The sequence below is a fragment of the Sander lucioperca genome, chromosome 8 (genome assembly GCF_008315115.2).
Source record: "Sander lucioperca isolate FBNREF2018 chromosome 8, SLUC_FBN_1.2, whole genome shotgun sequence".
NCBI classification, from domain to species: Eukaryota; Metazoa; Chordata; class Actinopteri; order Perciformes; family Percidae; genus Sander; species Sander lucioperca.
Window position 1 is genome coordinate 12,478,473 of NC_050180.1, and position 26,975 is coordinate 12,505,447.

The 26,975-nt window shown below is 41.5% G+C and overlaps 1 pseudogene; it reads left to right on the forward strand.

The window, feature by feature from the left end:
• The window catches only part of LOC116037719, a 31,666-nt pseudogene continuing 4,691 nt past the window's right edge, over nucleotides 1–26,975 (forward strand).

Consider the following 26,975-nt stretch of genomic DNA (forward strand, 5'->3'; position numbering starts at 1 on the left):
CCTTGCGTGATTTAGTTGCATACCGCAGCAACAGGTGTGGCACCGCCGCAGTGTTTGTCCCTGCCCGGCTGCCATCGGAGAGGTGGCTCCCATCAACAACACACAACTGTCAGGCAACTTCTGCTTTCACTGTGCAGCACTGATTGGAATAAAAAAATGTCATAGCTCAGTGTTTCTGCCGTGGCAGCTACACACAGTTATCCGGACTCATTCACACATCTCCGCGATTTTCTCCCGAGTTAAACCTGGCAGTTGGTAAGTTTAGTTAACGTTAGCTTCTGTAGCAGCGGTAGCATTAAGCTAACCAACTTCAGTGTACTAGCTTTACCTCACTTATTTTATAAACTACCTTTATGTTTTATTTAAGGGGGGAGTTAATTTCGCTATATGTTAAATATTGACGAATGTATACTTGGCAAGATATGACAATCAAGAATAGACAGTCTCTTTTCACTCGGTGACAGAACATGTCTGCTGTTAATTAGCTAACGTTAACGTTAATCTCTGTGTAAATTGATAGGTAACTTTATGTTAACTCTAGAGTAATTACTAGTTCTGTGTTGATGTGATGTATGTTTCCAATTATACGAGGTAATATAACATTAACGTTATGGCTTTTAATGTAAAGCACGTAAGGAGCATGGAGCAACAATAACACAAAACTCAAATAGTTTTACTGGGTAAGGAGTTGTTGTGACTTGTCAGCAGAATCCAGCAAAGATCAAAAGTAACCACTCCTGCTCCCTGTGGAACCATTACAAACTAGCTAGCTCATGACTGAAATCAGTATCACACAAGTTCACTCTTCAACTTGGAATGAACGTCAGTAGTTTGACAAAAAATAATCTTAAATCAAGGTCTCTGAGCTAACTGATGAAGACCGTAAGATGCATTTCAAAACCTCTGAAAAAGATATAGTAAGTAGACCTCGAGTCTTATTTTGTCAAACAAGATTATTATATAACAACCATACGTTTGCAATATACATGAATTAATGTATCACTGATAAGGTGACTCAATATTCACTATGATGGATTACCAATGTCAAGCAAGTTTTAGAATTCACTGTTGATTTCCGTAGCACACTAAAATGAAATATACAGTAAGCTTATCCTCTCTTGACAGTCACTGCTGTAGCCCTTGAAGTTGCATTTGTAACTGCAAACGTAATGAAGAATGTTCTGATTCTGAGACCTGCCTTTATTGCACATGCCTCACTTTCAAAATACTGTATATATTTTTGTAATCTTTCTTTTTACAAACAGGTGTTTTAGAAAGAACAAGCACTTGAAGCCAGATGAATCAAAGAGGTGTCAAAACAGTACAGAGGATTATTCATGCTCCTGTGAACTGGTTTATTGTTGAGGGTGAACGGAAGTCAAGAGCTTTGGAAAAATGTTAATAAAGATGCCTTCACTGTCCCGTGGAATGGAGAGTCTGAAGTGATGGAGAACAGAGATGAGAGGTAACACACACACATACACACACACACACACACACACACACACACACACACACACACACACACACACACACACACACACACACACACACACACACACACACATTAGTGCAGCCCCTGTCCTCGTTATATCTCCCCAGCAACCTCCACTGGAAACATGTTGAATACTGAAGCAAGATGCCAAATTGTGTTTCCTTTAAGTGTGAGACCACTGATCTTTCAGTTAAACTTAAATAAGGGTATATAGCAACTTTAATACCATTAGTTCAGTTCTAAGTGCTTTACATGTGACAAACTACATAAAGATGGTTAAATATGATGCCCATGTCAAAAGAGTGTCTGGCCAGTGTTTGTGCCTTTCCATTGCAATTCTTTAATATATTTTTGTCCAGTTGAGTGTGAGTGAGTCACTTAAAGATGTTCTCCCTCAAAACATAACTGCATGTTAGGACCTGCAGGTGCTGAACAAACAAGTATCAGTCGACAGATAAATGAGTCGGAATTTAATCCAACTTTAAGAGAATGTTTGTGTCACTAAACCACAATACATTTACAATCTCAGGTGGTTTCTGGAACTGGATGGTGGTTGCCAGGTTTACCTGGTATTCAGCTGGTTTGGGTTTGGACATAATGTATTTAGCCTTTTAGTTCAGGTTATGTCAAAATTTAAGGCCCATTTCAGGCTAATGTTATTGATTCATTGGCATGCATTATTGCAGCCCTGCAGATGAGCCGGCCCCCACGCCTCCAGAGCAAGGACTGCTCCACATCTGGCAGTCAGCGGGCCCCAGTGCGCAACTCTGTCCAGAGAGAGTGCTCCTCTCCAGGCCTGTCCTGCAGGCCACCCTGGGAGAACACCATGGACTCCTGCTGACACAGGGTAGTGGAGTGTGTGAGAAAGCAGGCCTGTGTAATGATTCAATACTATTACACGCATAATCGTTTTCTGATTTTAAATTATTATTCTCAACGTAGTGAAAATTATATTTGATATATATGATGTTGTCTCACCAGTATTGGAAAGGGATACTTTTTTTCTGTGTGTATCTGTATCTGGGGATTGTAACAAAGTTCCTGCTCTGAACTCTGCTGTGGTTACATCATTACATCTTCAACAATAATATTCCTTCCATACATTTTTAAACAACTAAATGCTTTTACCCTAAGCTGCTACTTCTAACAGATAGATAGACAGATATATACTTTATTCATCCTCTTGGGAAAATTTGGGTCAATAGGCATCTTTAAGTCAGAATTCCACTCAGTTGTTGCTGTCTTCCAGGTGGACAGGTGTATTCTTTTGGAGAGCTGTTGTGGAGGGATGTGAGCATCCCGGTGTCTGCTCCGGTGCTGGAGGTCTCTCTGCTGGGGAAGACGGTGGTCCGTGTGGCTGCTGGTGGTTTCCACTGCGGTGCGCTGAGCGAGCAGGGCAATGTCTACATGTGGGGGGAGAACACTGCAGGACAGTGTGGGCTGACCGAGAGGGGCACAATCACAAACATCACAGGTTGGTCAACACCTTACTTCCTAACTTCCATACGTCTTTTCTTCCCACATTCCATCGATTGTTTGTCCATCCTACCCACTGTTTGCCCAGACTTACTTTTTTCTTCTGTCATTGCTCTTACTGTATCTATTTTACATTTTCTTTTCTCTAATTTAGTCATTTGGTATTTATCAGTTAATACATGTCGGGCAAACTATGTAAAAAAAAAAAAAAAAAGAAATCCTGTGTTAGTTCCAGAGCCTTGCCTGGTCACAGTGGTGGACAGTGAGGTTGTTCCTCCAGCAGTGGTTCGGGTGGTGGACCTGGCTCTTGGACGGGAGCACAGCTTGGCTTTGTCGGCCCAGAACGAGGTGTGGGCGTGGGGTAGCGGCTGCCAGCTTGGCTTGGTCACCAACACCTTCCCTGTTTGGAGACCACAGAAGGTCATTTGTTTTAAAGCTCATTGAATTTCATCATTCAAAATTCAGTCAGAATGAAAACCATTGACTCAACCAATGTTTATACTATTGTTAAATATTTACTAAGGGCGTTTTCACTCCTACCTCATTTGGTCCGGACTTTTCGGACATTTCAGTTTGATCCAAACCAAAATTACAGGTGTGAAACCTCCCCCGGACCACGGTCCGGATCAAAAGACCAAATTTTGGTCCGATAAAAAAAGGTGGTCTCGGTCCGGACCAAATTTTGGTCTGATAAAAAAAGGTGGTCTCGGTCCGGACCAAATTGGTCCGGTTCGTTTATAGTGTGAAAGCATTTTTTGGATGGTTCGGACTTTCGGACCAAATACAAGAAGCTCTGGCAGGCTCTCCTTGTGTTACAAGACCGGGGAAGCTCCTTTAAGGAATAGCTTGGTGCTTAGTGTGTAGGCTACATGAGAGAGTGTGTGACGGTGAATGCACTCAGAGCAGACAGCTGTCGGCTATCAGAGCAGAGAATACATCAGCAGTTTACTTGTTAAGTGGTAGTAAATGTACAGTGTAGGTTTCCGTTTGTCTCTGAATAAATGCTGCAGAAAGAAAGTTCCTGTGTCTCGCTTCTCAACATCACAACAAAACAAAAAGAGCCGCGGCAGTAGGGGAGAGCAGCAGTCAGTAGGGGAGAGCAGCAGTCATTAGGGGAGAGCAGCAGTCAGTAGGGGAGAGCAGCAGTCAGCAGGGGAGAGCAGCAGTCAGTAGGGGAGAGCAGCAGTCAGCAGGGGAGAGCAGCAGTCAGTAGGGGAGAGCAGCAGTCAGTAGAGGAGAGCAGCAGTCAGTAGGGGAGAGCAGCAGTCAGCAGGGGAGAGCAGCAGTCAGCAGGGGAGAGCAGCAGTCAGCAGGGGAGAGCAGCAGTCAGCAGGGGAGAGCAGCAGTCAGCAGGGGAGAGCAGCAGTCAGCAGGGGAGAGCAGCAGTCAGTAGGGGAGAGCAGCAGTCAGTTGAAAAAACTCACAAAAACATGAACCTTGGTTCGGACTTTCAGGTGTGAAAACGCCCTAAATGTTTGCACTGATTGGTGGAGAATCAATAGCGTTTTGGTATGTGTTTACATGTGAGAACTTGAAAAAACTGTATATAAATTTAATAAACACATTTGTATTATTTCTATCTCTGCCACAGGTGGAGCACTTGGCAGGCAGACATGTCATTCAGGTAGTTTCTCTTCCTGATATATTCATTGCCATATTTAAATTACAAAGAATACTATGTTCTGTTTCCAGAAACACCATCTCTATTTATTTCCCACAGGTGGCTTGTGGTGCCTACCACAGCCTGGCCCTGGTTCGCAGTTTACCTCCACAGAATAGCCAGAATCTCACTGAGATGGAGATGAGGGAGCGGGGTCGGTCGCCTCACTATTCAGTGACAGAAAGGGAGGAGCCATTTGCAGTTGATGCTGGTCACTACTGTCCCCTGGGGGTGGAGCTGAATGAAGTCATGACAGGCGAGGTAACTGTACTCCAAAAAGGAGAAATTAAAGAAAGGAATATGTTTGGGCAGACCTAATGTACTGTTGTACCAGAAAGATATAAAATTACAAAATCTAGACGCTGTAAAAAATGTTTACGGTTAAGTATCTATGCTCATTTTAGAGGTTCAGCTATTTTAGGCCTGGTTGATGCCCCTGTTTGGTTTGCATTCCCAGACCTCTCCCAGAAGAAGATGCCCCAGACGAAAGTTCCAGTCTCGGGGAAGGTCAGCTGGAAGCAGCCCTGGCTCTGCAGCCGGTTCATGTCCATTTTCTGAAAATGGCAAATCTAACACTAAACAGTACGGTATTACATAACTTATGGGTCTCTTTTTTTATGCCTACATTTTTATGTTTTTGCATTTAAACTTTTTCTATTTCAGTTCAGTTCAGGCTGCCATCACTGACACAGATGGCAGCCCCAAGTCTCATCCCCTGTCAGGCTGGGAAGCCAATAAGAACTCTGCTTTCCCTGACGAGATAGAGCTTCAGAACCTCCTTCAGAAACTCTCTAGTCACTCATTCGAGATGCGCCACACCACCGGGCCGGGAGATACCGACTCACTGAGCAGTTACACTTCAGGTTGGTTATTCAGTTTTGTTCCTTATGCCTTTGTTTTGAGGTTGGTTTATTTGTTTATTTCTTCATAGCTGTTTGCCCGTCACTCTATTTTCTTTCTCCTAAAATGTTTGTATTCCTTCTCTCCTGCCCTTGTTCTCTCCAGATGACAGCTGTGTTTCCTCAACTCCTTCCACGGATCTGTTGACTTCCAGTTACAAAGAAGACTCGCCAATCAAGAGTCAAAACAACAAGTAAGACCACGTTTTCAGTAGTTGATAATGTGGCACTTTGGTTAAGAATTTTAGGCAGTGCAATTCATCAGTGTTTTCAATAATAAAAAAAGTAATGTTGATAAGTTTTCACTCCAGAGAGAAAATTTGTAGTGCTATTTTTGTTGATCTTCATTTTATTCAAGTGATTCCACTTCACCTCCGTTTAATCACTGTGAAAATAACAAAAAGTCAAGCTTAACTTTAGAAAGTTAACACCGATAGTGTTTATCTGTGTTCCACATACCAACAGACTCAGAGTGTATTTGCTTTCCTATGCAGTGGAGTGGCCGTGGCGTACTCCTCCTCCCCAGTGTGTTTGGAAGAAGTTCGGCTTTGTCTGGAGGCGGAGAAGCAGACCCTGCAGGGGCAGAAAAGCTCCAGTCTCACAAATATAAACCAGAAGGGCAGAGCAGCAACAAACAGGAGACGCTCCCTGCCTGGAATACCCACCCGTGGTAAGAATGGTAGGGTGTGAACCACTTGACAGCACGTTTGGGAAATATTTACTTTATTGCCAAGAGTTAGATGAGAAGATTGATGTCCTGGGGCCTAAAGCATTCATTATACTCGCCATTCCCGCATTCCCACTCGCGCGACAGTGTGACGTCATGGGAGCGGCGTAACTGTTTATACCCGTGCGTGGTGGTCGCGACACTAGTTGCAGTCTTCTCCTGAACAGAAGTGTCGTAACGCAAAGGCTACCGACTTTGCTATTTCTACGGACTAGAAGAAGTAGGTAAACAATGGCAGAATTGGCAGCAAGCTGGATGTCAATGTCAACAGTGGCTAAGATGATATTGGGAGTCAATGATTGAGAAAGAACAGCTGCTTTTGAGCCTGCTTGCAAAGAAACGAAGAAAAAGAAGGTGGAATGTTCGTCCTTTGAATAACGCCAGACATAAATATGGTGAATTCGATATCCTCGTGAAACAAATGAGGATGATAGACGAAGAGAAGCACTTTGAATACTTGAGAATGTCTGCGCAACGATTCGATGACCTACTTCGTCGGATCAAGCCTTTCATTCACCATAAAAGTCTCATCTTAACCCAGTAAGTTTACAAGAGAGACTTGCAGTCACTCTGAGAGTCCTGGCATCAGGTACAAGTCAGAATGCAGTTGCTATTGGCACACTTACTCGGAAAGCTTGCCCTCGAACTCGTCCATGCTTCCTGTTTCTGCTTTGTCGTGCGGCACTGAAAAAAATAGAGCTTTGACAAAGCGATTTCTCATGTTTTTCCACACTCCTGCAAAATGCTTCTTCTTTTCCCGGTGTGGTGTCTCTCTCTCTCTGACCACAGATTGAAGGCTGTTTGACTCCCTGTGGTCTGTACATAAAGAATCGTACAGATGTTTGTACAGGCAAACATGCTCGGCCAGTCTTCCCAGCCGACCATGTTGAACTGAAAGCCCAGCGTGCGCCGGGTTACAGAAATTCAGAGGTGCACGACCATGTGGCGCAACAAAGCCTCCGCGCTGGAAACGACAGCCGTAGTTTTATGGCTTGCGCACCTCACTCCGGCAACACCGCGGCAACCATAAACCTGGCTTGAGTATGGAACCAGGGGCCCATTAGCTTAGCTCAGCATAAAGACTGGAAGAGGTTGTTCACCAAGAAATAGTTAGCCATGAGCTAATTAACATGCTTTAGCTAGCTTTAGAGTTCCTGTTATATTGTATTTTTTTAACTTTAGACAGAGACAGGCTAACTGTTTCGCCCTGTTTTCAGTTTTTGTGCTAGGCTAAGCTAACTGGTTCAAGCTTCATACTAAGTGTACCTTAAGTGTAAGTGAGATTTGAATGTGCCATCACAGACACAAATACACATATACATAAATACACATAAATAATCTGGTACCAATGAAGTAAACAATATCCCCAGAATCACTGAAATGGGTTGTCTCTGTGAAGTTGCAGCCTGGCTAACAAGGAACAAGAGTACACGTTTTATCTCCAACAGAAACACACAATACAATGTCTGCCTGTGTTTGCTTTTCACTTTGACACACTGAACAATAATGGGTTTTCCTGCATCTGATGTCACAGCTCAGATCATCATTACATCATCTCTTTACACTTTATATATCCACAGGAGAATGTATGAAGTGTATCGATAGTGCCACAAAATACATGGTTGGACCTTTTAGGGAAATTGTGATTAGCAGACGCACCGCAGCAGACTAACTTCTTGTTTTTTGGTTTGCCCAGAGTTTCATTAGTGTCAGAATGAAAGTCCCTCATCCTTCAACACAGATCTTAAAACCATCCCCCATATAGACCTTTTTCAGTTTTAGTAGTCCCCAAAAGCTTTATGTATTTATTAGATATTGGATAGCAGTAAATAATGTATAACCTTTGTTAGCCCGTGTGGCTGAACAACTTCATTATCTTCCACACAACTCATCTCATGTTGGGATGCTAGGAGCTCACTAGATTATTAGAGCGTGTTCATACCAAACCTGTTTGGTATAAACAAACGTTTATTTGGGCTGGTGAGAAAATTGTATGTGAACTCTGGTGCACGTTGTTTGTGGAGATAAGGCAACACAGACCAGCTACAGACTCATGTTATACTTGTTATATGTGACACTTATATAGATTTCTGTTCATGTCTTATATTTCCTTCGTCATGTTGTAGTTTGAGACACATCATCTATTTCCTCTGTTTGTAGTGGCTGCTGTTACGTATGACGGATGAAAGGCTTTTGCAGTCTTGACAGACGCTTAAATGTAACTAGTAGGTGATGGTTCAGTTGGTTGAAACAACACTGTTACCAGGACTTTACCATTAGATCATGTGTTTTTCTTTCAGGGTCTCCACGGCAACTGCGGTCTTGTGCCTACAGGCCATCCTCTGCTTGTTGGTCCCAGGTTGTTAATGCAGCGGAGGAGGCTGGAGATGGGCTGCCATCTCTGGAGACAGAAGTGTGGAGCTGGGGCCGCGGGTCTGAGGGGCAACTGGGCCACGGAGATCAGCTCGCTAGGTGTGGACACACAAGTACACACATACGCTTATAGGCCAACACAAGTGTCTTTGCTAATTTAAGACCGACCATAATTTCCCGTCCAGCAGCTACAACATTAAAATAGCAAATGCACCTGTGCCCATCTGTGCGCCCATGGGCATGCTGGTCTTACAGGGAGGTGTGTTCAGGTGAATTCTTGGCATATTGCTATCTTGAGGCAGCGGAAAGTGATCGCGCCATTGACCAACAAAAACCTGGTCTAAAGTCAGTAGCGCAGCATTTCATTGTTATTTAACAGCGCATTAGTAAAATGCACCTAGGCTCGTGTACAGCACGCGCACACTATGCTTGTTACACACACAGGGACACACAGCAGTACACAAACATGCAAAAGATTAAAAATAAAAATACAATGTGAAATATTTGCCATCATAATAGCAGTGCGCCAAGGTACAAACGCGCCTGGCTTTTAAAGGGAATGGGGACTCTGATTGGTTTATTGCACGTTACGCCCAAAACACACCTATGAATTAATGAAGACACTAAGTACAACCCTTTTGAACCATGCGCCTGGCGCACGGACCCTTTTTTCCTCCATTAAACTAGCAAAAGTGGATTTGGACACACCCTAAATGCACCCGCGCCAGGGGCTTCACGCCGTGCGCTTAGATCGTTAAAATAGGGCCCTTTGGGAAAATCACTTAATCAAAGACAGTTAATTAGTTAGACTTTAAATGTAAATACACGACTTGTGTTACATAAGAAGCACAAGTCGATGAGTATAACGTCATTAACACATTTAAAAATAAATTATTAAATTATTATATATTAATTATTATATTAATGCTGTAATTGTGTGATAGTACTTACTTTACATGACAAGATAAGAAAATAAATTCCGTGAAATGCACTTACTTTAAAAGTCACAAAGAAATGAAATACACAAGACTAGACTTATAACTCTTACACAATGTCTACCCAATCTGTGTAATATGAGCAGCATGTTAGCACAGTCAGATAGTCACTGTAGTAGTATGTAAAACGTGCGTATACTAAAAATACACTTTGGGTTGTGTTTAGGTGTAAGCAGTGCTAGTGAAATTCAAGCCGTTATGTGGCCTGTGCAGACATGCATGTTGGATAAAAACGCAGCTGAAACGCCTCCAATGTAGACAAGCTGTTACAGTGTGTGTTTGTGTGTGTCCAGACTCCAGCCTCTGTGTATCAAGTCTTTGACAGGGGAGGAGGTGATCAAAGTCGCCACAGGGTCACACCATTCACTGGCTCTCACTGCTCACTGCCAGGTAACAGACACACTCATTGACATAATATGCTCCTTGGCCCCTGACACTATTCCTTAACCATCACAAATACATGCCTTACCCTAAGTAACCTAAGTCTAACCTTAAGCTTTAAATCAAGTCTGATACAATGCTATAGAGAAGTGACGACTGACCGAAATGTCATTGTCACGGTCTAAAAGTCAAATTGGTCCTCACAAACATAGAAGTACAAGAGCACACACACATTTACACCAACTAACTTATCTGTTTGCTGTTTTCCAGGTGTACTCATGGGGCAGCAACATGTGTGGACAGCTCGGTCATGTCAACAGTCCTGTCACTGTACCTCAACAGGCAAAGGTATAGCAGTCAGCCATGTCTCTTCTTTCATTCATTCAGTGCTTAACTCATTTACAGTATTTCACATGTTTAGTCATATATTGATTTATTTCTTGAAATGCTTATTTCTTATTTATCATTTCTTTTATTTTTATTCACTGACACAAATTCAGTCATTCACACAATCAATTAATCAGTCAGTCAATAAATCAATTAATTTATGCCATATCCTGACAGCATATTACACAGAAATGTATTACTGAAAATTATAAATGAACATATCATTAGAGGGATGTCGTTCGTACTGTAAAAAATACTCGAGGATGGGGCGGCCTCTAGCTCACCCAGTAAGAGCGTTCGCCCCATGTTGGCTGAGTCCTGCAGCGGCGCAGGGTTCGAATCCGACCTGCTGCCCTTTGCTGCGTGTCATCCCCCAGCTCTCTCCCCCTTTCATGTCTATCCACAAAATAAAGGGAAAAGCCCCAAAAAATAATCTTAAAAAAAAAAAAAACATACTCGAGGACATACAGTATGAATGCAAATGTGCTGAAATAACAGCTAGTGAGAAGAAAATAGCACTGTGTGCCAGGTAACATGTAAAAATGTACAGTAAAATAATCATATTGTAGTCACACTAACAGATCTACAACAAATCAGTAAATAGACTAATAGCATTCTGTATTTTGTCCCTGGCTGGCCACTGTAGCTGTCTGATGGTCTTCGGGTTTGGGACGTGTCAGCCGGTCAGAGCCACTCCCTCCTCCTGGCTGACGGAGACTGTGTCCAGCCAGTCCTGTTGTACTGCGGCCAGCAGCAGGAGCCAACTTCAGCGCCGAGTCCGAGGTCCCACCAGAGTCAAAGTTCATGTCAGAGGTCCCCCAACAGAGCGGAGAGTTATACAGTCAGACCCACCCTGCTGCCCTTCTGCATGGAGGTTTGTAGCTCCTTAACACAACTGTTTGTGGTTTATTACTCATACTTCAGTATGGTTAAAGTACAAAATAGTATCCTTATAAAGTTATATTTGCAGTATTGACCAAAATCTTTAAACAGACATACACCACACAGAGACGGTAATCATTCGCAGCTGCCATTTTGAAATCTGGTGGACATACGTGGAACAAAGGGAGAAAGTCAAGAGAAAGCTGAGAGACGTTACAAAACATTAGAAGCAACAGCGAGAAACCACAAAATACTGGAATCCTGCTGTTAATGTATGACTAACAAGTATTTCTTCTGTGTGTAGATGGGTTACATCAGCACTGTGTGCAGCGGCGGTCAGAGCTGTGCGGTGCTGGCAGACCAGAACGTCATGGGTTTTATCTCAGCTATCCATGAGCTGGCCTCCAGAGAGAGACAGTTCTACTGCTGGTCAAGCACCGTCATAGAGCGCCTCCTCACACCGCTACGCAACAGAGGTGAAAGCGTCTCTGTACTGGCTCCATCTTTGTTGATTAGCACCAACTGCTGTTCTGCATCTACTCTGCATTTCCATCCCCGACCCCCTTACCATTGGAGATTTTGAATATGTGAATTTAAATGTTCCTCTTAAATGTAAATTAAAACATATGAAATTGTTGCAAATAGAAACAAAACTGTGCATACAATACAACAAATTATCTGTGAAATAATACATTCCGAGCATCTAATAAGTGCATTAGTAGTAAAGCATCCACTTAATATTTGTGTCTGTGTGTTCTCCTGCACAGAGAGTGTGTGTCCGTCGTTAGGTGTGCCATGCACTCATCTCTTCTTCTCCCTCTGCGAGAGTTTTGTTCGTCTGAGCGTCCTGATCGGTCGACACTCCACGTCACTCAGCTACTTCCTGCATGATGTGCAGGGCTGTGATGTCACTTCCCTTCCCCTGCTGACACATGCTGAGCACTTTATGGACATCTATAAAGAGTAAGGTTCACCTTTTTGTCTCAGCACACAAAAAGCCCATACTGTATTTATTAATACAGACATTCTCATATTTTTTATAGCAAATATACCTATACATGTCTTCTGCTTGTTGTGGATTTTCTTTGAGTTTTAGTCCCAGTTTAACTCTTTCCATGTGCTTTAATGTTCCTCTCATTTACTTTGTGTTTCAGCCCATTTTTTTGTGTAGTACCAGTAAAGAAACTGTATTAAACTCTCATTTAACACCATTATTTTACATATGCTTTAACAGTTACAAATTACAGTAAATAGCAGCTTATATTATTTATCTCAATGTTAAAGGTCCACTTCTGTAACAAAAGACCCCACATGCAATATATGTACTGTCAATGACTCCATAAATCTGTTTGAATACAACGCTTTTTGAATGAATTATTATTGTCCAGACTGTAGCCAAACTGTAAACTGATTATCTGGAAAGAATTTGGAAAACCAGTTACATGGGTTTAAAACACAAACCAGGAAGGTGGTGATGGTGCAGTGGATATGACACATGCCTTTGGTGTAGGAGACCTGGGTTCGATTCCCACTGTGATACATCAACCAATGTGTCCCTGAGCAAGACACTTAACCCATAGTTGCTCCAGAGGCGTGCAACCTCTGACATGTATAGCAATTGTAAGTGGCTTTGGATAAAAGCGTCAGCTAAATGACATGTAATGTAATGTAAAAGGTGGCACTGATTTTCCAAAGCAAATAAAGTTAACGCTTACAGAGTTTCTGTTGACAGTAGATAGTCTGCAAACAGTAAACGGACGGAGAGTACAAGTTGTTTTTTACCCAGGACTTACTAGTACATTTGACATTTTTACATTGTATCTAGTATGTGAATTCAAGTGAAAACCCAAATTAACATCTCTCCCTCTCTCTGTTGCTATCTCTCTAGGTATTGTTCTTCAGTAGGTGACTTCCACGTGATGGGCGGATTCCGATCACTCCATAAACTCTCACTGTAAGCTCCTCTTTATTTGTTTTATTTGTTTTCACTTGAGGAGTCCTGCTAACCTCACTTGGCTTTGCCCCAATGTTAGCAGAGAAAACATTCACCATTAATGCTGATGATCATGCTCGTGCTAAATAGCCAGCTATTCTGCATTTTTTGTACCCAAAACAAACCACAAACTTAAAACACAGGAAGTGATCCTGTGCAGAGTTGCTGAACAGACATTTTTTGATGGGAGCAAATGGATTTGCTCCCATCAACTGAAAACAGACACATATTTAGATTAAAATACTGAAGATAATTGAGTCTTGAGTGGTATGTCTCTTTGTCTCTCTGTGTGTTTCTGTCCAGTGAGTGTCTAGGCTCTCAGCAGACCATGCTCGCTCAGCTGTGTGTATCAGACCAGTCTGTCAGTGGTGATGTTGATCTGGTTTCCTTGTTGTACTGGCCTCTGCAGCAACTCCACCAGTATAGCCGAGTCCTGCTCAAACTGGCAGCCTGTTACGATGTGGTGAGGAGGAAGCTCTCTCTTTGTTCTGTTCTGTTTACTCAAACACTCTTTTGATCTTCTCATTTTCTTTTCACTTCCACCTTTTCCAAATGTGTTTATTTCCCATGAGTAACTTTGGATATATCGTAACTTATTACTGATATTGCATTAGCTTCAATATTTTGCAACACCATAGAAAAGTTCATAGATAAATAGTTTATAAAGATATAGTAAGAATGGTTAAAAAACAAGCTTAGAGATACTGTATCTTAAATAATATAACAAACATTTACATATGAAATTGAGTTATTATGTTCAACATGTGAAGAGAATATGCCTTTACTACTGAATTGAGCAGTGTGGTGATTTCCAAAACTGTTTACTGGTAATAGACATTCCTCCATTGTTTTTCAGTCTCCTTAACATAATTACACTCCTGTCAAGCTCTTGAGAGTGGTTATTTTGTGGGCAGTGTTACATACTTTATATGTATTTACTATTATCATAATAACAGATTTTGAGAATGTTGCAGTCTTAGCAGAAGTTAATGCATTCTTGTGTGCTTTGTTGTTATTTTGATGAAGTCAGTCCTCATCATATTTATACAGTGGAGTAAAAAATATTCCACTGTATCTTCCATTTTGTGGGAATTAAAATGTCCAAATTTGTTACAGTGGCCAGGCAGTCTACTAGGATGTACTGTGTATTTTGAACTGTGATCTGTTAATGGAGGTATACTTTCTGTAAGAGCCGGTCAAGTGGACCCATTTTTATGTTCTGAAATTTAAAAGAAAGAAGAAAAAAAAACAGTTAACCTCTCTTAATTTCTCTCCAACCTAGATAACTACAGAGTATCAGTCCCTCCATCAGGGCTGTGGTCAGTATGACTCCCTGTCTTTGTCCCTGTTGAGGAAGAAGAAGGAGGCTGAAACCACCTTCCTCTTCTGGAAGACCCACTCTGGAAAAACTACTGTGAGTACCACTCTTTCTTAAGTTATTTAGACCTGCTATCATTCTTCCTGATTATACTGTTTGGGTGAGAAAACGTTGAGAGATTTTACATTGCCAAACTACGATACACAGAAGACAAAGAGAGTATGCTCCTCCAAATAATGTCTCTGAGATCCTAAACCACTAAACTCTACATGTGACATTTATTTCACTACCCAGGACTAAGGCTGTTCCTGCTCACAGGATACAGGAACATTTTAATTTAGCAAACATTGCTGTCTGTTTGTTATTTTTGTTATTATTCACAAAGAGAGCTTTTTGACCTTGACAGGGGGCACTTGGGTAATTGTACTCCAGTACGAGCTTTACCACTTGAGTTCTCTAGGTTACCTGATAGCTGAGGTTAGGTCAAAGGGTAAGGCTGGGGTTAGGGTAACCCAAACCCTAACTCCAAAATGATGACTTTTGTAAAAAAAGAAACCAAAATGGGAGGATTGCAGCTGACAGAAGTGTTTTCTACAGTTGTACAGAAAGTCTCAAGGTGGGAATTCATAAATGCAGCATGTCCATTTACTCTAAAGTGTAAGACACAGTTGTTTATCAGATGTCTAACCAGCAAATGTACATGTATGTTTGTTCATCAGGAGGTCCTGCGTCTCCCACAGCGTCGTGTGGTGTGTGAAAGCAGCAACAGATCTCTGACTCTGCAGAATGCCGGGCGGTTCTCCAACCACTGGTTCATACTATTCAATGACACACTGGTGCACACACAGGTACACACACATGCAAACACCGAAAATCTGTACAAAAAAGATCCAAATTATATTATTTTTCTCCTACTTTTAGGTAGTTTAAATCCTTGATGGACACCAGTTTTTTCTTTACAGACAGAAGTTGATACGTAAATAAGATTGGCTAACGATGCCTACTGCAGGGCGGAGCGAGCACAACAGACCCATCTGTTAAAAACGTTTTAAATGAACTTCAAATTGTCTTACAGTGAACAACAACCACTTTTTTATACATCAGAGAAAATCCGCAGGATCTTTGTTAGTCTCGTTCACATCAGACAAAGCTTCCACTGGATTTGTCCTCCTGTAGTTTCTTGACATCTACCATGTTTTGTTAATAAAGTTTATATTTGTACATTGTATCTTTTATTCACCCAGGCTGCCATTCCCTCTCAGAACCTTGTAAGTATATCTGGCACCAGTTTACCAAACTTCACCTCCAACCAGTTTAACCACCCTGAGCTTAGCGCTGCAGCAGCATGGGCGGGTCGGCCTCTCTTCAGTGCTTACACTCTGACAGGTTCACAAGGGATTAGTAAGCAAATAAATAAACAAACAAACGTTAACACAGGACTTTCTGTAACGTTATAGAGATTGTTCATGCAAAACCCAATACATTTTTCAGTTCCCAGTTTAGTAGGCACATCTAGTATAAACTTATGTAGTTCAGGCCAAGAGCCTTACAATAATAAATCCTATAGGTTATAATGTTTTTATTTTTTATTTTTCAACCCTAACCCCAATGAGAGTAGACTAACTGAATTATTATTGGGCTTTGTAATATTGCACACCTTAGCATTGCAAATGTTCTGTGTTAATATTTATTTTGTACATGTTGTCCTGATGTCTGTCTACCAAACAGGCTGCTGTGTGTGTGGATTTGGGTTAAGACGTGTTTGCAACCGTAACGTTAATCAATCAGTGCTGAAAATACTGTAGATGAGGTCATAGTTGCAGTAGCTCATGTTGGTGAAAGGATGCAACTCACCGCTGCATAGCTTTCAAAAGCATCTGAAGCAAGACCCAAGCAACAAGACCACGTGTTTGTCACTGATTAGATGACAACATATCTACTGTTGACTTGTCCTGTGTGTCTCTCCCTCTCTACTTTGTGTTTGTTTCAGTATGAAATAGTTTGGTACTGAATCCTGCCTAATAGTTTGCCCTCCTATCTGTTTGCTTTGGTTGGTGTATTAATAGACAGCAAATAGTGGTGAAACTTGTACCGTTTCTCTCTCTGTGGTTTTGGGTTGGTGTTCTATGTTGTGTTGTGTAGCAGACCTTTAGTATGGTGTTAATCCTGCATTGCACATGGATACACATCTTGCCTAGTACATTGAATTGTTGAGCTTTGTTTAGTTAAACTGGATGAAGTTATACTGCAAGCATCAATAAATCACAGATATGTGGCATTGTTGCTAAGCATTCTCTAAAGCATTAAGGCTGGGACAGATAATATGCTTTTGTCCCGATTCGATTAATCACGATACATTGGTGCAGATTTGATTTATTGCAATTCGATAGTATTGAGTATAGCGAATTTCTTTTTCTTCTTTAACAAAAACTAAAATTTGTTTAGGTGAATCATTGGTTAAAAAATGAAGCATACTGTAGATTTTCAGATTCACTACCTTCAAGGAAGCCTTATTTTTAGTTCCAGTATATAGGGAAAAAACCCAAAACCCATCAGAGACTTGAAACTTACTTGAGATAAGACAAACAATCGAAAAACCTAATATATGCTTTGTGAAATATTTGGTTTTTTTTTAAAGTTTGGTTTAGTTTTGTTACAAGAGTTATGTGGACTCATTAATGAAATACCATGAAAGTCAAAACTCAATGGACGAAGTAGGTAACATTCCTTACATGCACACACTAGTAAATCTGAAATTACATTGGTGATATTTTGTATAACTTCCCTTATTCACAAGAATATTCAAAACTACAGTGAGACATGTAAAGAGGCAACTATATATGGGTAATTTCTCTCTCAGTCACACAATCTGGATTTGGTCATTTCTGTAAACATTGATTTGGTAGTCTCAGATAATGTGAGAAGTATCAATGTCCCACATCTGCAGAAAGATGGTGATAAAATACCTGAACCGCTGCTGTGTCTCTCTCTGCAGTTCTCCACACATCACGTCTACCCTCTGACCTGTCTGTGGGCAAAACCACTTACTGAAGACAGCAGCGGACTGTGAGTTTCTTTTTTATTTTATTTTATTTATTTTTTTAATCCAGACTGAATAACAAAGCTAACATGACTAATTCTAATAAAAAGTGATGGATGTGGCTATAAAATCAGTGAGGCCCGCTGCGTCGAGGAGCAAACCTCCACACATCCGGGCGCCCATGTGTGGAGGTTTGCTCCTCGACGTAGCGGGCCCGGGTTCGACTCCGACCTGCGGCCCTTTGCTGCATGTCGTTCCCCCCTCTCTCCCTCCTTTCATGTCTTCAGCTCTCCTGTCAAGTAAAGGCCTAAAAGTGCCAAAAAGAAATCTTAAAAAAAAAAAAATTCAGTGAGCCATTAGTGTTCATGATGATAAATAATGAACATAAGACATGTCATCCACCCCCAACATGTACAGTAATGTTACCCTATAGCTTCAGCCTTGTTTGCTGATACCACAAACATGGACACAGTGTGATGTCACCCAGGTCTGAAAAGATTCTGGATTTTGAGTTTACCACTCAGAAAATCCCTATTAGATCATTTGTTTGCCCATGGATGGAGCTGAAGCGGGTCAAGTTAGCAGCAAACATTATGGCTGTCATTTAAAGAAACGCACTGCGTGGCCGGGTTGCTCAGTGGGTAGAGCGGCGCACATATACTGAGAGGTTTATGCCTTGACGCAGAGGTCCAGGGTTCGAATCCGACCTGTGAGGATTTCCTGCATGTTTTCCCCCTCTTTCTCACCTAGCTGTCCTGTCAAAAATGAAAGGTGGAAAAGCCCTAAAAAAAAAAGAAAAAAGAAACTCACTGCTCTTTAAACTGTAATATCAAGGTAATGGAACCATTTTCCCAGAGACACATATTGGAGAAAGTGAAACGAGTTCTCTTCATTCACTTTTTATTGACTCAATTCTTTGGCTCCAGCATCTAGTGGCTAATAGATGAACTGCTTTTAATGCACTTCAGTGCTGGTGAACATTAAGCCTCGATGGTTGCTTGCTGTTCGGCTGATATCTGGGTATATCTCTGGAACTACATCATACATAGCGGTGAAGGTTGATGTCTGTGTCACAGATTGAAAAATGGTTTGTCATTCATTGTTAAAACGTTTTATACAGATCAAGTTTATTATTGTCCTTGTGGTGTGTGTCTTCAGCTATGCAATCAAAATTACATGTCCAGAGGAGAGTTTCACCCTGGTGGCTTCGACACCACAAGAAAAGGTACGTTTATGGTTTATACACTTATTACCCACTTATTGCAGCTTGGTTTGTTATTCAAGAAGTTTTATGCATATTATTATTTGCAAATGATGCTGCAAATTTAGGACAAAAATGTAAATGATTAAGGTTGCTTGACGTAGAATGTCTTTTTTGGCTAATATTAAGAAGTATTATGACATTTTGTGATAAATATTGACAATGTCTTGGAATTATCAATGGTTCGACAGCTTTTCATGCTTTGGCCATCCGATCATGCATCAAATACAAATATCTGACACTAAAAAACAACTTTCCTAATATGCTGATAAATACTTTAGTTTTTTTTAGATAGATAGATAGATACTTTATTAGTTTTAGTCAGGAGGCACTCAAATTTCTGTCAATGCATATTGCATAATGATTATGTCTCATGACGTCATCTTTAATTCAGAATTCTCTACTTTTGTTTTCTCTCTGTCCAGAACAAGTGGCTACGGTGTATTAACCAGGCGGTAGATCAGGTGCTGGGTGGTGCCAGTCAGGGGTCGTCACCAGGGATGACAGCAATGTCTCGCACTGCCTTATACACGTTCACCGGAGAGGGCCGGTTTAAAGACGCCCAATACACCGGGAGCTGGCTGGCAGGACGAGTTCATGGCAGGTTAGAGAGTGTGTGTGTGTGTGTGTGTGTGTGTGTGTGTGTGTGTGTGTGTGTGTGTGTGTGTGTGTGTGAGTGTGCGTGCGCAAGTGTGCGTGTGTGCGTGCAGAATAATGTTTGCATATAGGTGTGTCCATGAAATGTATTTTCAAGTGTGTGCATTGGTTTTTGGCAGCCCACTATAAAGTCCTGGATATGGTTTCAGGATGACAACGGTGACATTAGTTTAGCCCACAAATTTCAAATCGGTAGTAGTAGAAACCTGTGTGGCGAAGAGGAACAGAGTGAAAGTAAATTAATCAATCAAAGTATTAGCAGGGAGTGAGTGAAGTCAGCATTGACTGTGAACAACAATTTCCAGCATTGTTGAGTACAGACTTTGTTAGAATGAAGGCTGAAGTTGATTCTTCCTGTAGTAGCTAATTAAATGGCTTTGTGCAAATAGTTGGATAGTTACATGTATTTGCCTCTGCAGAGGCACCATGAAGTGGCCAGATGGACGGACCTACAGCGGGAACTTTAAGAAAGGACAGGAGGATGGGTAAGTACATTTACCTGGTGTAGTGCTAAAGAGATGGTTAACTTATAAAGTTGTTCATTTCCAATATGACACATCTCTCTACCTTTTAGGGAGATCTGTAATCAGAAGTTAAAATATTAAAATACTTGCAGTAACAGAAAATAGTGGTGTAATAGTGTTTAGTCTGGTTCTGTTTTAAACATCCAGTATGCCTAGAACAGTAAAACCAGCTGGTGGCTTTTGCTATTTATATCTGTGTAATTAACTAGCAAAGATTAAACTGTTGTCTCAGCAGTTTGTACAATTGTTATTTCTCTTTCCAGCTATGGAGAGTGTATAATACCTAACAAAGTGCTGAAGAAGCCAGACAGCTACCAAGGACACTGGAGAGATGGCAAGATCCATGGTTTCGGCAAGTACAAGTCAGTACACTGTTTTCTACTGACTTGTTAGTAAAGTAGAGGGTAACATAGGACAAATGACCTGTATATAAGTTGTACATAACCGAGTCACAGACTGATCAAGTCACTCATGTAAAGGCAATATTCAGTCTTTGGGCATCATGTCTGACTTCCACACCCACAACCCTGTCAGTCTTAGCACCTTGCTCTGCACATGAACATACAGAGAGCCACCATCTGTGTGTGTATTCATGTCTCTGTGGGTTCTACCTGCTGTAGGTATGCCAGTGGTGAGGTGTACGAGGGCTGTTTCTGTGATGGGCACCGGCACGGTTATGGCATGCTGAGCTCCGGGAGGCTGACCAAGAACTCCTCCAGCGTTTTCATTGGCCAGTGGGTCCACGACAGGAAGACGGGATATGGAGTCTACGATGACATCACCAGGTCTGATTAATGGTTTGGCTCATACCCAAGAAAGCTCCAGTAAGAGAGAGAATATTGGCTTATAGAGGAAGAATAAATTACTAGATCATTTCAGGAGAACATCCACATTTTCGTAATATAAGCTGAAAAATGTTTGTTTTTATGATCAAGTATGGTTTTAGTTGTAAGTCCAAAGCATTTCAGAGGAATCTTGCATACATTTGTTTCTGCAAACAGGCATTTTCCTTTCTGTACTTGATTTTGCTTTAAGTTAATTTAAATGTTGTACATGAAGACATACAAACTGTCACTAGTGTGACTGCTCCCATTTGCTCTCCCCAGAGGTGAGAAGTACATGGGACTGTGGTTGGAAGAGCAGCGGCATGGCAGCGCTGTGGTTGTCACCCAGTCTGGTGTGTACTTTGAAGGGACCTTCAGAGACAACAAGATGTGTGTAAGTTCACCCTAAAATATGTACTTCATCCTTCTAGCATATACAGTTAATGACTGGATGTAAAGAGATTCAACTGCACAACTGTCTTCAACAGTCTGAGGAAGTTCAGGCATCAGTGTGCTTTGACAAGGTCTGCGTGAGTTTTCCACTTAAAGGAGGTATTGGTTTTTGTACCAAGGAATTTGAAAAACATTTGTCTGAGGAGCTTTAAACCTGGATTACCAAGTAGATTTTGGGCCAGTAAATAGTGCTTATGATATAAAGTCACGTAGCTTAACTTGCTATCATTTATCATGTCATATTTGTTATAATTCATTCTATTTTAAGCTACAAACCTATTAAATATATCAAGAGATAAAAGTTGGTGGATGACAGCAACTTATATGCGGATGCTCTGATTAAAGACACAAGGTGGTGCCACTTTGTTTTCTCTTTATCAATTGTAGGTACCTAATAACTTCAGGCAATGATAAGATGAAAACATTGTAAATAAAATAATTTGAATGTGTAATTGTTATTTGTTGTTTGATGTTTTGTATCAGGGTCCAGGTCTGTTGATGTCAGATGACGACACAGTTTTACATGGGGAGTTTTCTGATGACTGGACTGTCAACGGGAAGGTAGAAAGCTCCATCTCCTTTAGATCTATGTGCTCCGTCTGCCTGTTTGCTATGCTCTCTAGCAGACGGGTATCTTGTCCATGGTTTTTACTACTTCGTAATGTAACTGGGTCTTCTTGTTTCAGACTACATTTTGAAAATGAGTTACTTTCTTTTTCTACTTAATTCCAACTTAAAATCTCACGGTTGTTAATACCAAATGGTTCCATGTTACTAGCAAGAAGCCCTAGTCAGTCACCAAAAAACCCAACCAATACAACTGCAAGACTATAATTTCATACCATCTAACTCCCATCCCTTTTTCTTCAGGGTGTTTTATCCCAGGCTAACGGTGACTACCTGCAGGGCCTGTTCAGTGGAGAGTGGACCACAGGGCTGAAGGTGGTTGGAACTTACACCAAACCAGCTGCAGATGAACCAGAAAACAAAGAGAGAAACAGCCTGCTGTGAGTAGTACTTTATACTCTTAAAAACCTGGAATTAACCTGTGTCCTGAACTGATTTATTTATTTAAAAAATGCCATGTGAATGCACTTATGTTGAGCAGCTTGTGTGTGAATGTTCAGATGTGTTAATCTATTGTGAATATTATTGTGAGGCTGATAGTTGTTACTGGTAACGCGGTATTCAAGTCTAAGACAGAGTTTTATATCATCTTATGGTCATGTTGTGTTTATATGTGTGCATGTGCAGCAGGCTGGGTCAGTACATGGTGCCTGCAGGTCAGAGGTGGCTCTGTGTGTTTGGTGAATGTTGGAGTCGACTGGGCTGTGACGCTCCTGGGAGAGGAGAGAGGACTGTGGCCTGGGACAACATCGCTGTTACCATAACAACTGCACGAAGACAAAGGTAGATCCAGCAGCACACACACACACAGAGAGAAGCAAATGTAAATAGTATCATACCTTTTTTTTAGATATGCGGCTGTCATATCTAAATAGGTGTGTGTGTGTGTGTGTGTGTGTGTGTGTGTGTGTGTGTGTGTGTGTGTGTGTGTGTGTGTGTGTGTGTGTGTGTGTGTGTGTGTGTGTGTGTGTGTAGCCCAGATCTCAGTAGGTCTCAGCGTAAAGTATTGGAGTGTTTGGAGATCATTCCTCAGCACGGAGAACCGGTGACCACCGCAAACTATGACAACATACGAAGATACCTCATCAAGGTAAAAGTGTGTGTGTGTGTGTGTGTACAGACTGATACAACATAAATTAGCTATAACATAAGGTGCTTTTGCTGTTTTGTCAATCCTTATTGTTATAATCTGGTAAACAAAATATTACAAATACCTTTTAGTATAACTTAATGCAATTAACCAGCACCTAAAAGAGTCTTAACATTATGAAGGTCTGATTTATTGTAGGACTGTTGTTTTTGACTGCATTACAGTGGTTTTAGCTAAGTGTACTACACTAATAAACTGGCAAGTGAAGAATCTATCAGGCTTTTGTCTAATGAGAATGGGTGAAGAGGGAACATCTGTAAGAAGTACACATAAGGACATTTTTGCAGATGTACCTGATGTTCAAAGTACCTTAAAGGTGCTCTAAGCGATGTCACGCATTTTTTAGGCTACAACATTTTTTGTCACATGCAGCAAACATCTCCTCACAGCTGCCTGTCCCCTGAACACACTGTAAAAAGAAGGGAAGGGAGGGGGGGGGGGGACAGGATGAGGAGAAGGGAGGGGCGAGCTAGCCTCGTTTTGTTTGAAAATACTTTGAACGTCAACAAGAAGTGCCGTCACCCAACATCGCTCTTAAAGCACTTTTAAGAAGGGCAGGTACTCTGCCGTGCAAAGCGAAAAGACCGTAACTCAATTTTGGTCGAAAATGAGTTATTGTCATTTTTGGAGCATTAAAGATCTGCTTTATCATGTGGACAAATATCTTGAGTCAATTTTATTGTTTTGGGGAGAAAATTGTGTGTTGTCTTAGAGAAGCCAAGGCAGAATACCGTAACATCAGTTACGGTTCTTTGTCTTTGTTTCATGGTGCTTCAGAATGCTGAAATTGAGTTAAAGTACTCTGTAAATGCGATGCCCGCGCTGCACACACACACACACACACACACACACACACACACACACACACACACACACACACACACACACACTACACACACACACACAGCAGAGGACGACGCTGACACGCAGCACATGTACCTGACTGGGAAAGATACCGCTACGCTCGTTACTGTAAGTAGGCTACAATAAAACCTAAAAGTAAATACGTATTAATACCCACTCACCTGTCTACAGGCATACACATGTAGGAAGCGATATATTTCAATCTCTGTCTGGGCGCAGTCCACTCTCGTCCACCGTGCTGTTTACACAAACACAGCTCTACTCTACTCTAAATAGCAAATTTTGACAAACAAGCTAAAGCAAAAGCTGTCGGTTTGTAGTCTAACTGTTTATCTTAGTTTGCCACAAATCTTGAAATGTGGACAAATTCTTGTGAAGTTAACTGCTGACTAAACTAACCATCCTCTCTGCAGAGCATCTATGGATGTATTATAAGACCAAAACAAACCAACGTGGCTACTTAATATGCACGTGAATGACGGCATTTTTATGTTCACGTCTTCATTCTTGCAATGAGTCTAAATTAGTGCCTCATATCCAAACAGAAGAACATGCTTTATATGCATTAAAACATCAAAACACTCTCATGCTTAATTCTGACGTCTGTCAGTGACAGTATGTGAATCAATCATGCGACTGCCTGTGTGGTACTAGTATGAGTATGAAATACAGAAAAAATGTATTGATATATCATTTTCATATGATGTTGATAAATGTGAAGCCATTTTTAATCATAGCCCAATAGGATTAATATTGCTTACATTTTAAGTAAAAGTTATCATTGTTATCATAACATTGTGCTATAAAATAGAAGTTAAGGTCTTTTGCCTTGGTATGACTGTCATTTTGTGGGCAATGCTAAGGCAGAATACAGTAACTTCCTAAAAAGGGTCAAAGGTCAAATTTGAGTTCAACATTTTTTTGTCGATAGATTAATACTGGTATACACTACAAAATGTGAAAATTACAATATTATACCTATAACTCAATTGTCAGGACATTAAGATAACTTTAAAGTCGTTTTTCTCAGTTTCACACTCTGGCAAGTTAAGGTCTTTTGCCTTTGTTGGGCAGTACTGCCTTAGTCTCTGACTGAATCAAAGAAAATACGGTCTGTTCCTTTATCTGTGGTTTTCTCTGTGTAATATTTGTGTGTGTGTGTGTGTGTGTGTGTCAGGCGTGTGAGACCCCTCACCACCCTCTGGGCTGGCTGGTGGAGACGTTGGTGACGGCGTACAGGATGACTTACGTCGGTGTGGGATCCAACCGCAGGCTGCTCAGCCAGGCCGTCCAGGAGGTTCTGGCCTACCTTACACATTTCTACAGCATTGTCAGGTACATTCAAGTTCTCTCTTTTGATTGCCTCTTCACTGCTTCAGTAGACGTGTATCTAGTGTACTTTGCATGGTATATAATAATAAAAAAAAATGATTTAAGTCACTTTACTAAATAACATAAATTGTGGCCTGCAGGTTTCTGTTTCCGGGGTTACCAGATGATGGCGGCATCATCCCAGACCCCCCTGCCTCTCCATCTCAAAGCAGACACAACTCTAACATAACAGAGCAATAGTGAGTGTCAACACACACAAACACGCTGTGGTGATCCAAACAAGACTCGGTCAGATGGATCATTGTTGAAACGATAAGTTTGTCAGCTTATCCACCTCATAGCTGTTGAAATAGACAGGCTGCATTGTATGTAGAACCTTCATCTCCCTTTCTCTCCTCCTCTCCCTCCTCCACCTTTTTCCTCCAGCAGTGTTGTGGTGGTGAGCTGCTCCTCTCTGCTCCTGCCTCAGCTGCTTCCTCGACTCTACCCTCCTCTCTTTACCCTGTACTGTCTGCAGGAGGAGCAGAAGGAGACCCAGTACTGGGAGCGCATCCTCCGACTCAACAAACAGCCCGACCAGTCACTGCTCAGCTTCCTGGGAGTGCAGGAGTGAGTGTGGAGAGTCAACAAACACACAGAGACACACATTTGTTTGTACACCCACAAGTTATGTCTCTAAATGGCATTTAGATTAACAGTGTATTTGTGGTTGGTTTAAATACCTTTACAATTCTGACCACCTCTAATGCTAAGAGCTGCATGCTTACTTTTTGTTTCTCTTGTAGGAAGTTCTGGCCTGTGTGGATGTCAATTCTGGGAGAGAAAAAGCAGGTCAGATACTAATGGCGCTTTTCCATTACATGGTACCTGCTCGACTCGCCTCGACTCTACTCGCCTTTTTTGGTTTTCCATTACGAAAAACTTTTTTTAGTACCTCCTCAGTCGAGTTTCCAAGCGAGCTGAGGCGATACCAAAAGGTGACAGACGGGGGTGTCCTGAACAAACCCGCCATTTTTAAAGAGTTTAGCCAGCTGTGTTTACTGCTGCGCTGCTATGATGACCAGCCACGCTGAGGCGGTACTAAAATCTGCAGTGGAAAACGGACGCACAGTGTGTCGAGGCGAGTAGAGTTGAGGCGAGTCGAGCAGGTACCATGTAATGGAAAAACGCCATTAATGTACTATTTTCTCTTCATGGACCTTTTCTCAATTCCTGCACTCCATTTCCTCCACCAGCTTTAAACCACCCCCCCCCCTCCATCACTCACACACATAAGGGATTACCTGTGATTCTAATATAAGGGAAAAGTGTGATGTTGCATTTTTTGTTTTGTCTTCTACAACTGATTTTCTTTACTTGTATCACAGATTTTGTCCAGCAGTAAAGATGCCTGCTTTGTTTCTGCTGTAGAGACACTCCAACAAATCAGGTAGCTGCCATGTGTTTGTGGTGTTTTTATATTTTCTCCCAGACCCAGACCATGTACCACTCCTAAAAAAAGTGAAAGTCCTAGATGATAGTTGGACATGGTACAGTTAAGTTACAACCTTTGAAATGGTTTGCAGTGATTTGGCGTATCTTGTGCTGTGTGCCAGGGGGTACATGGGGCTTTTTTTACAGCTTTTGGGGCAGAAACTTTTTTTGAAAATGTAAGAAG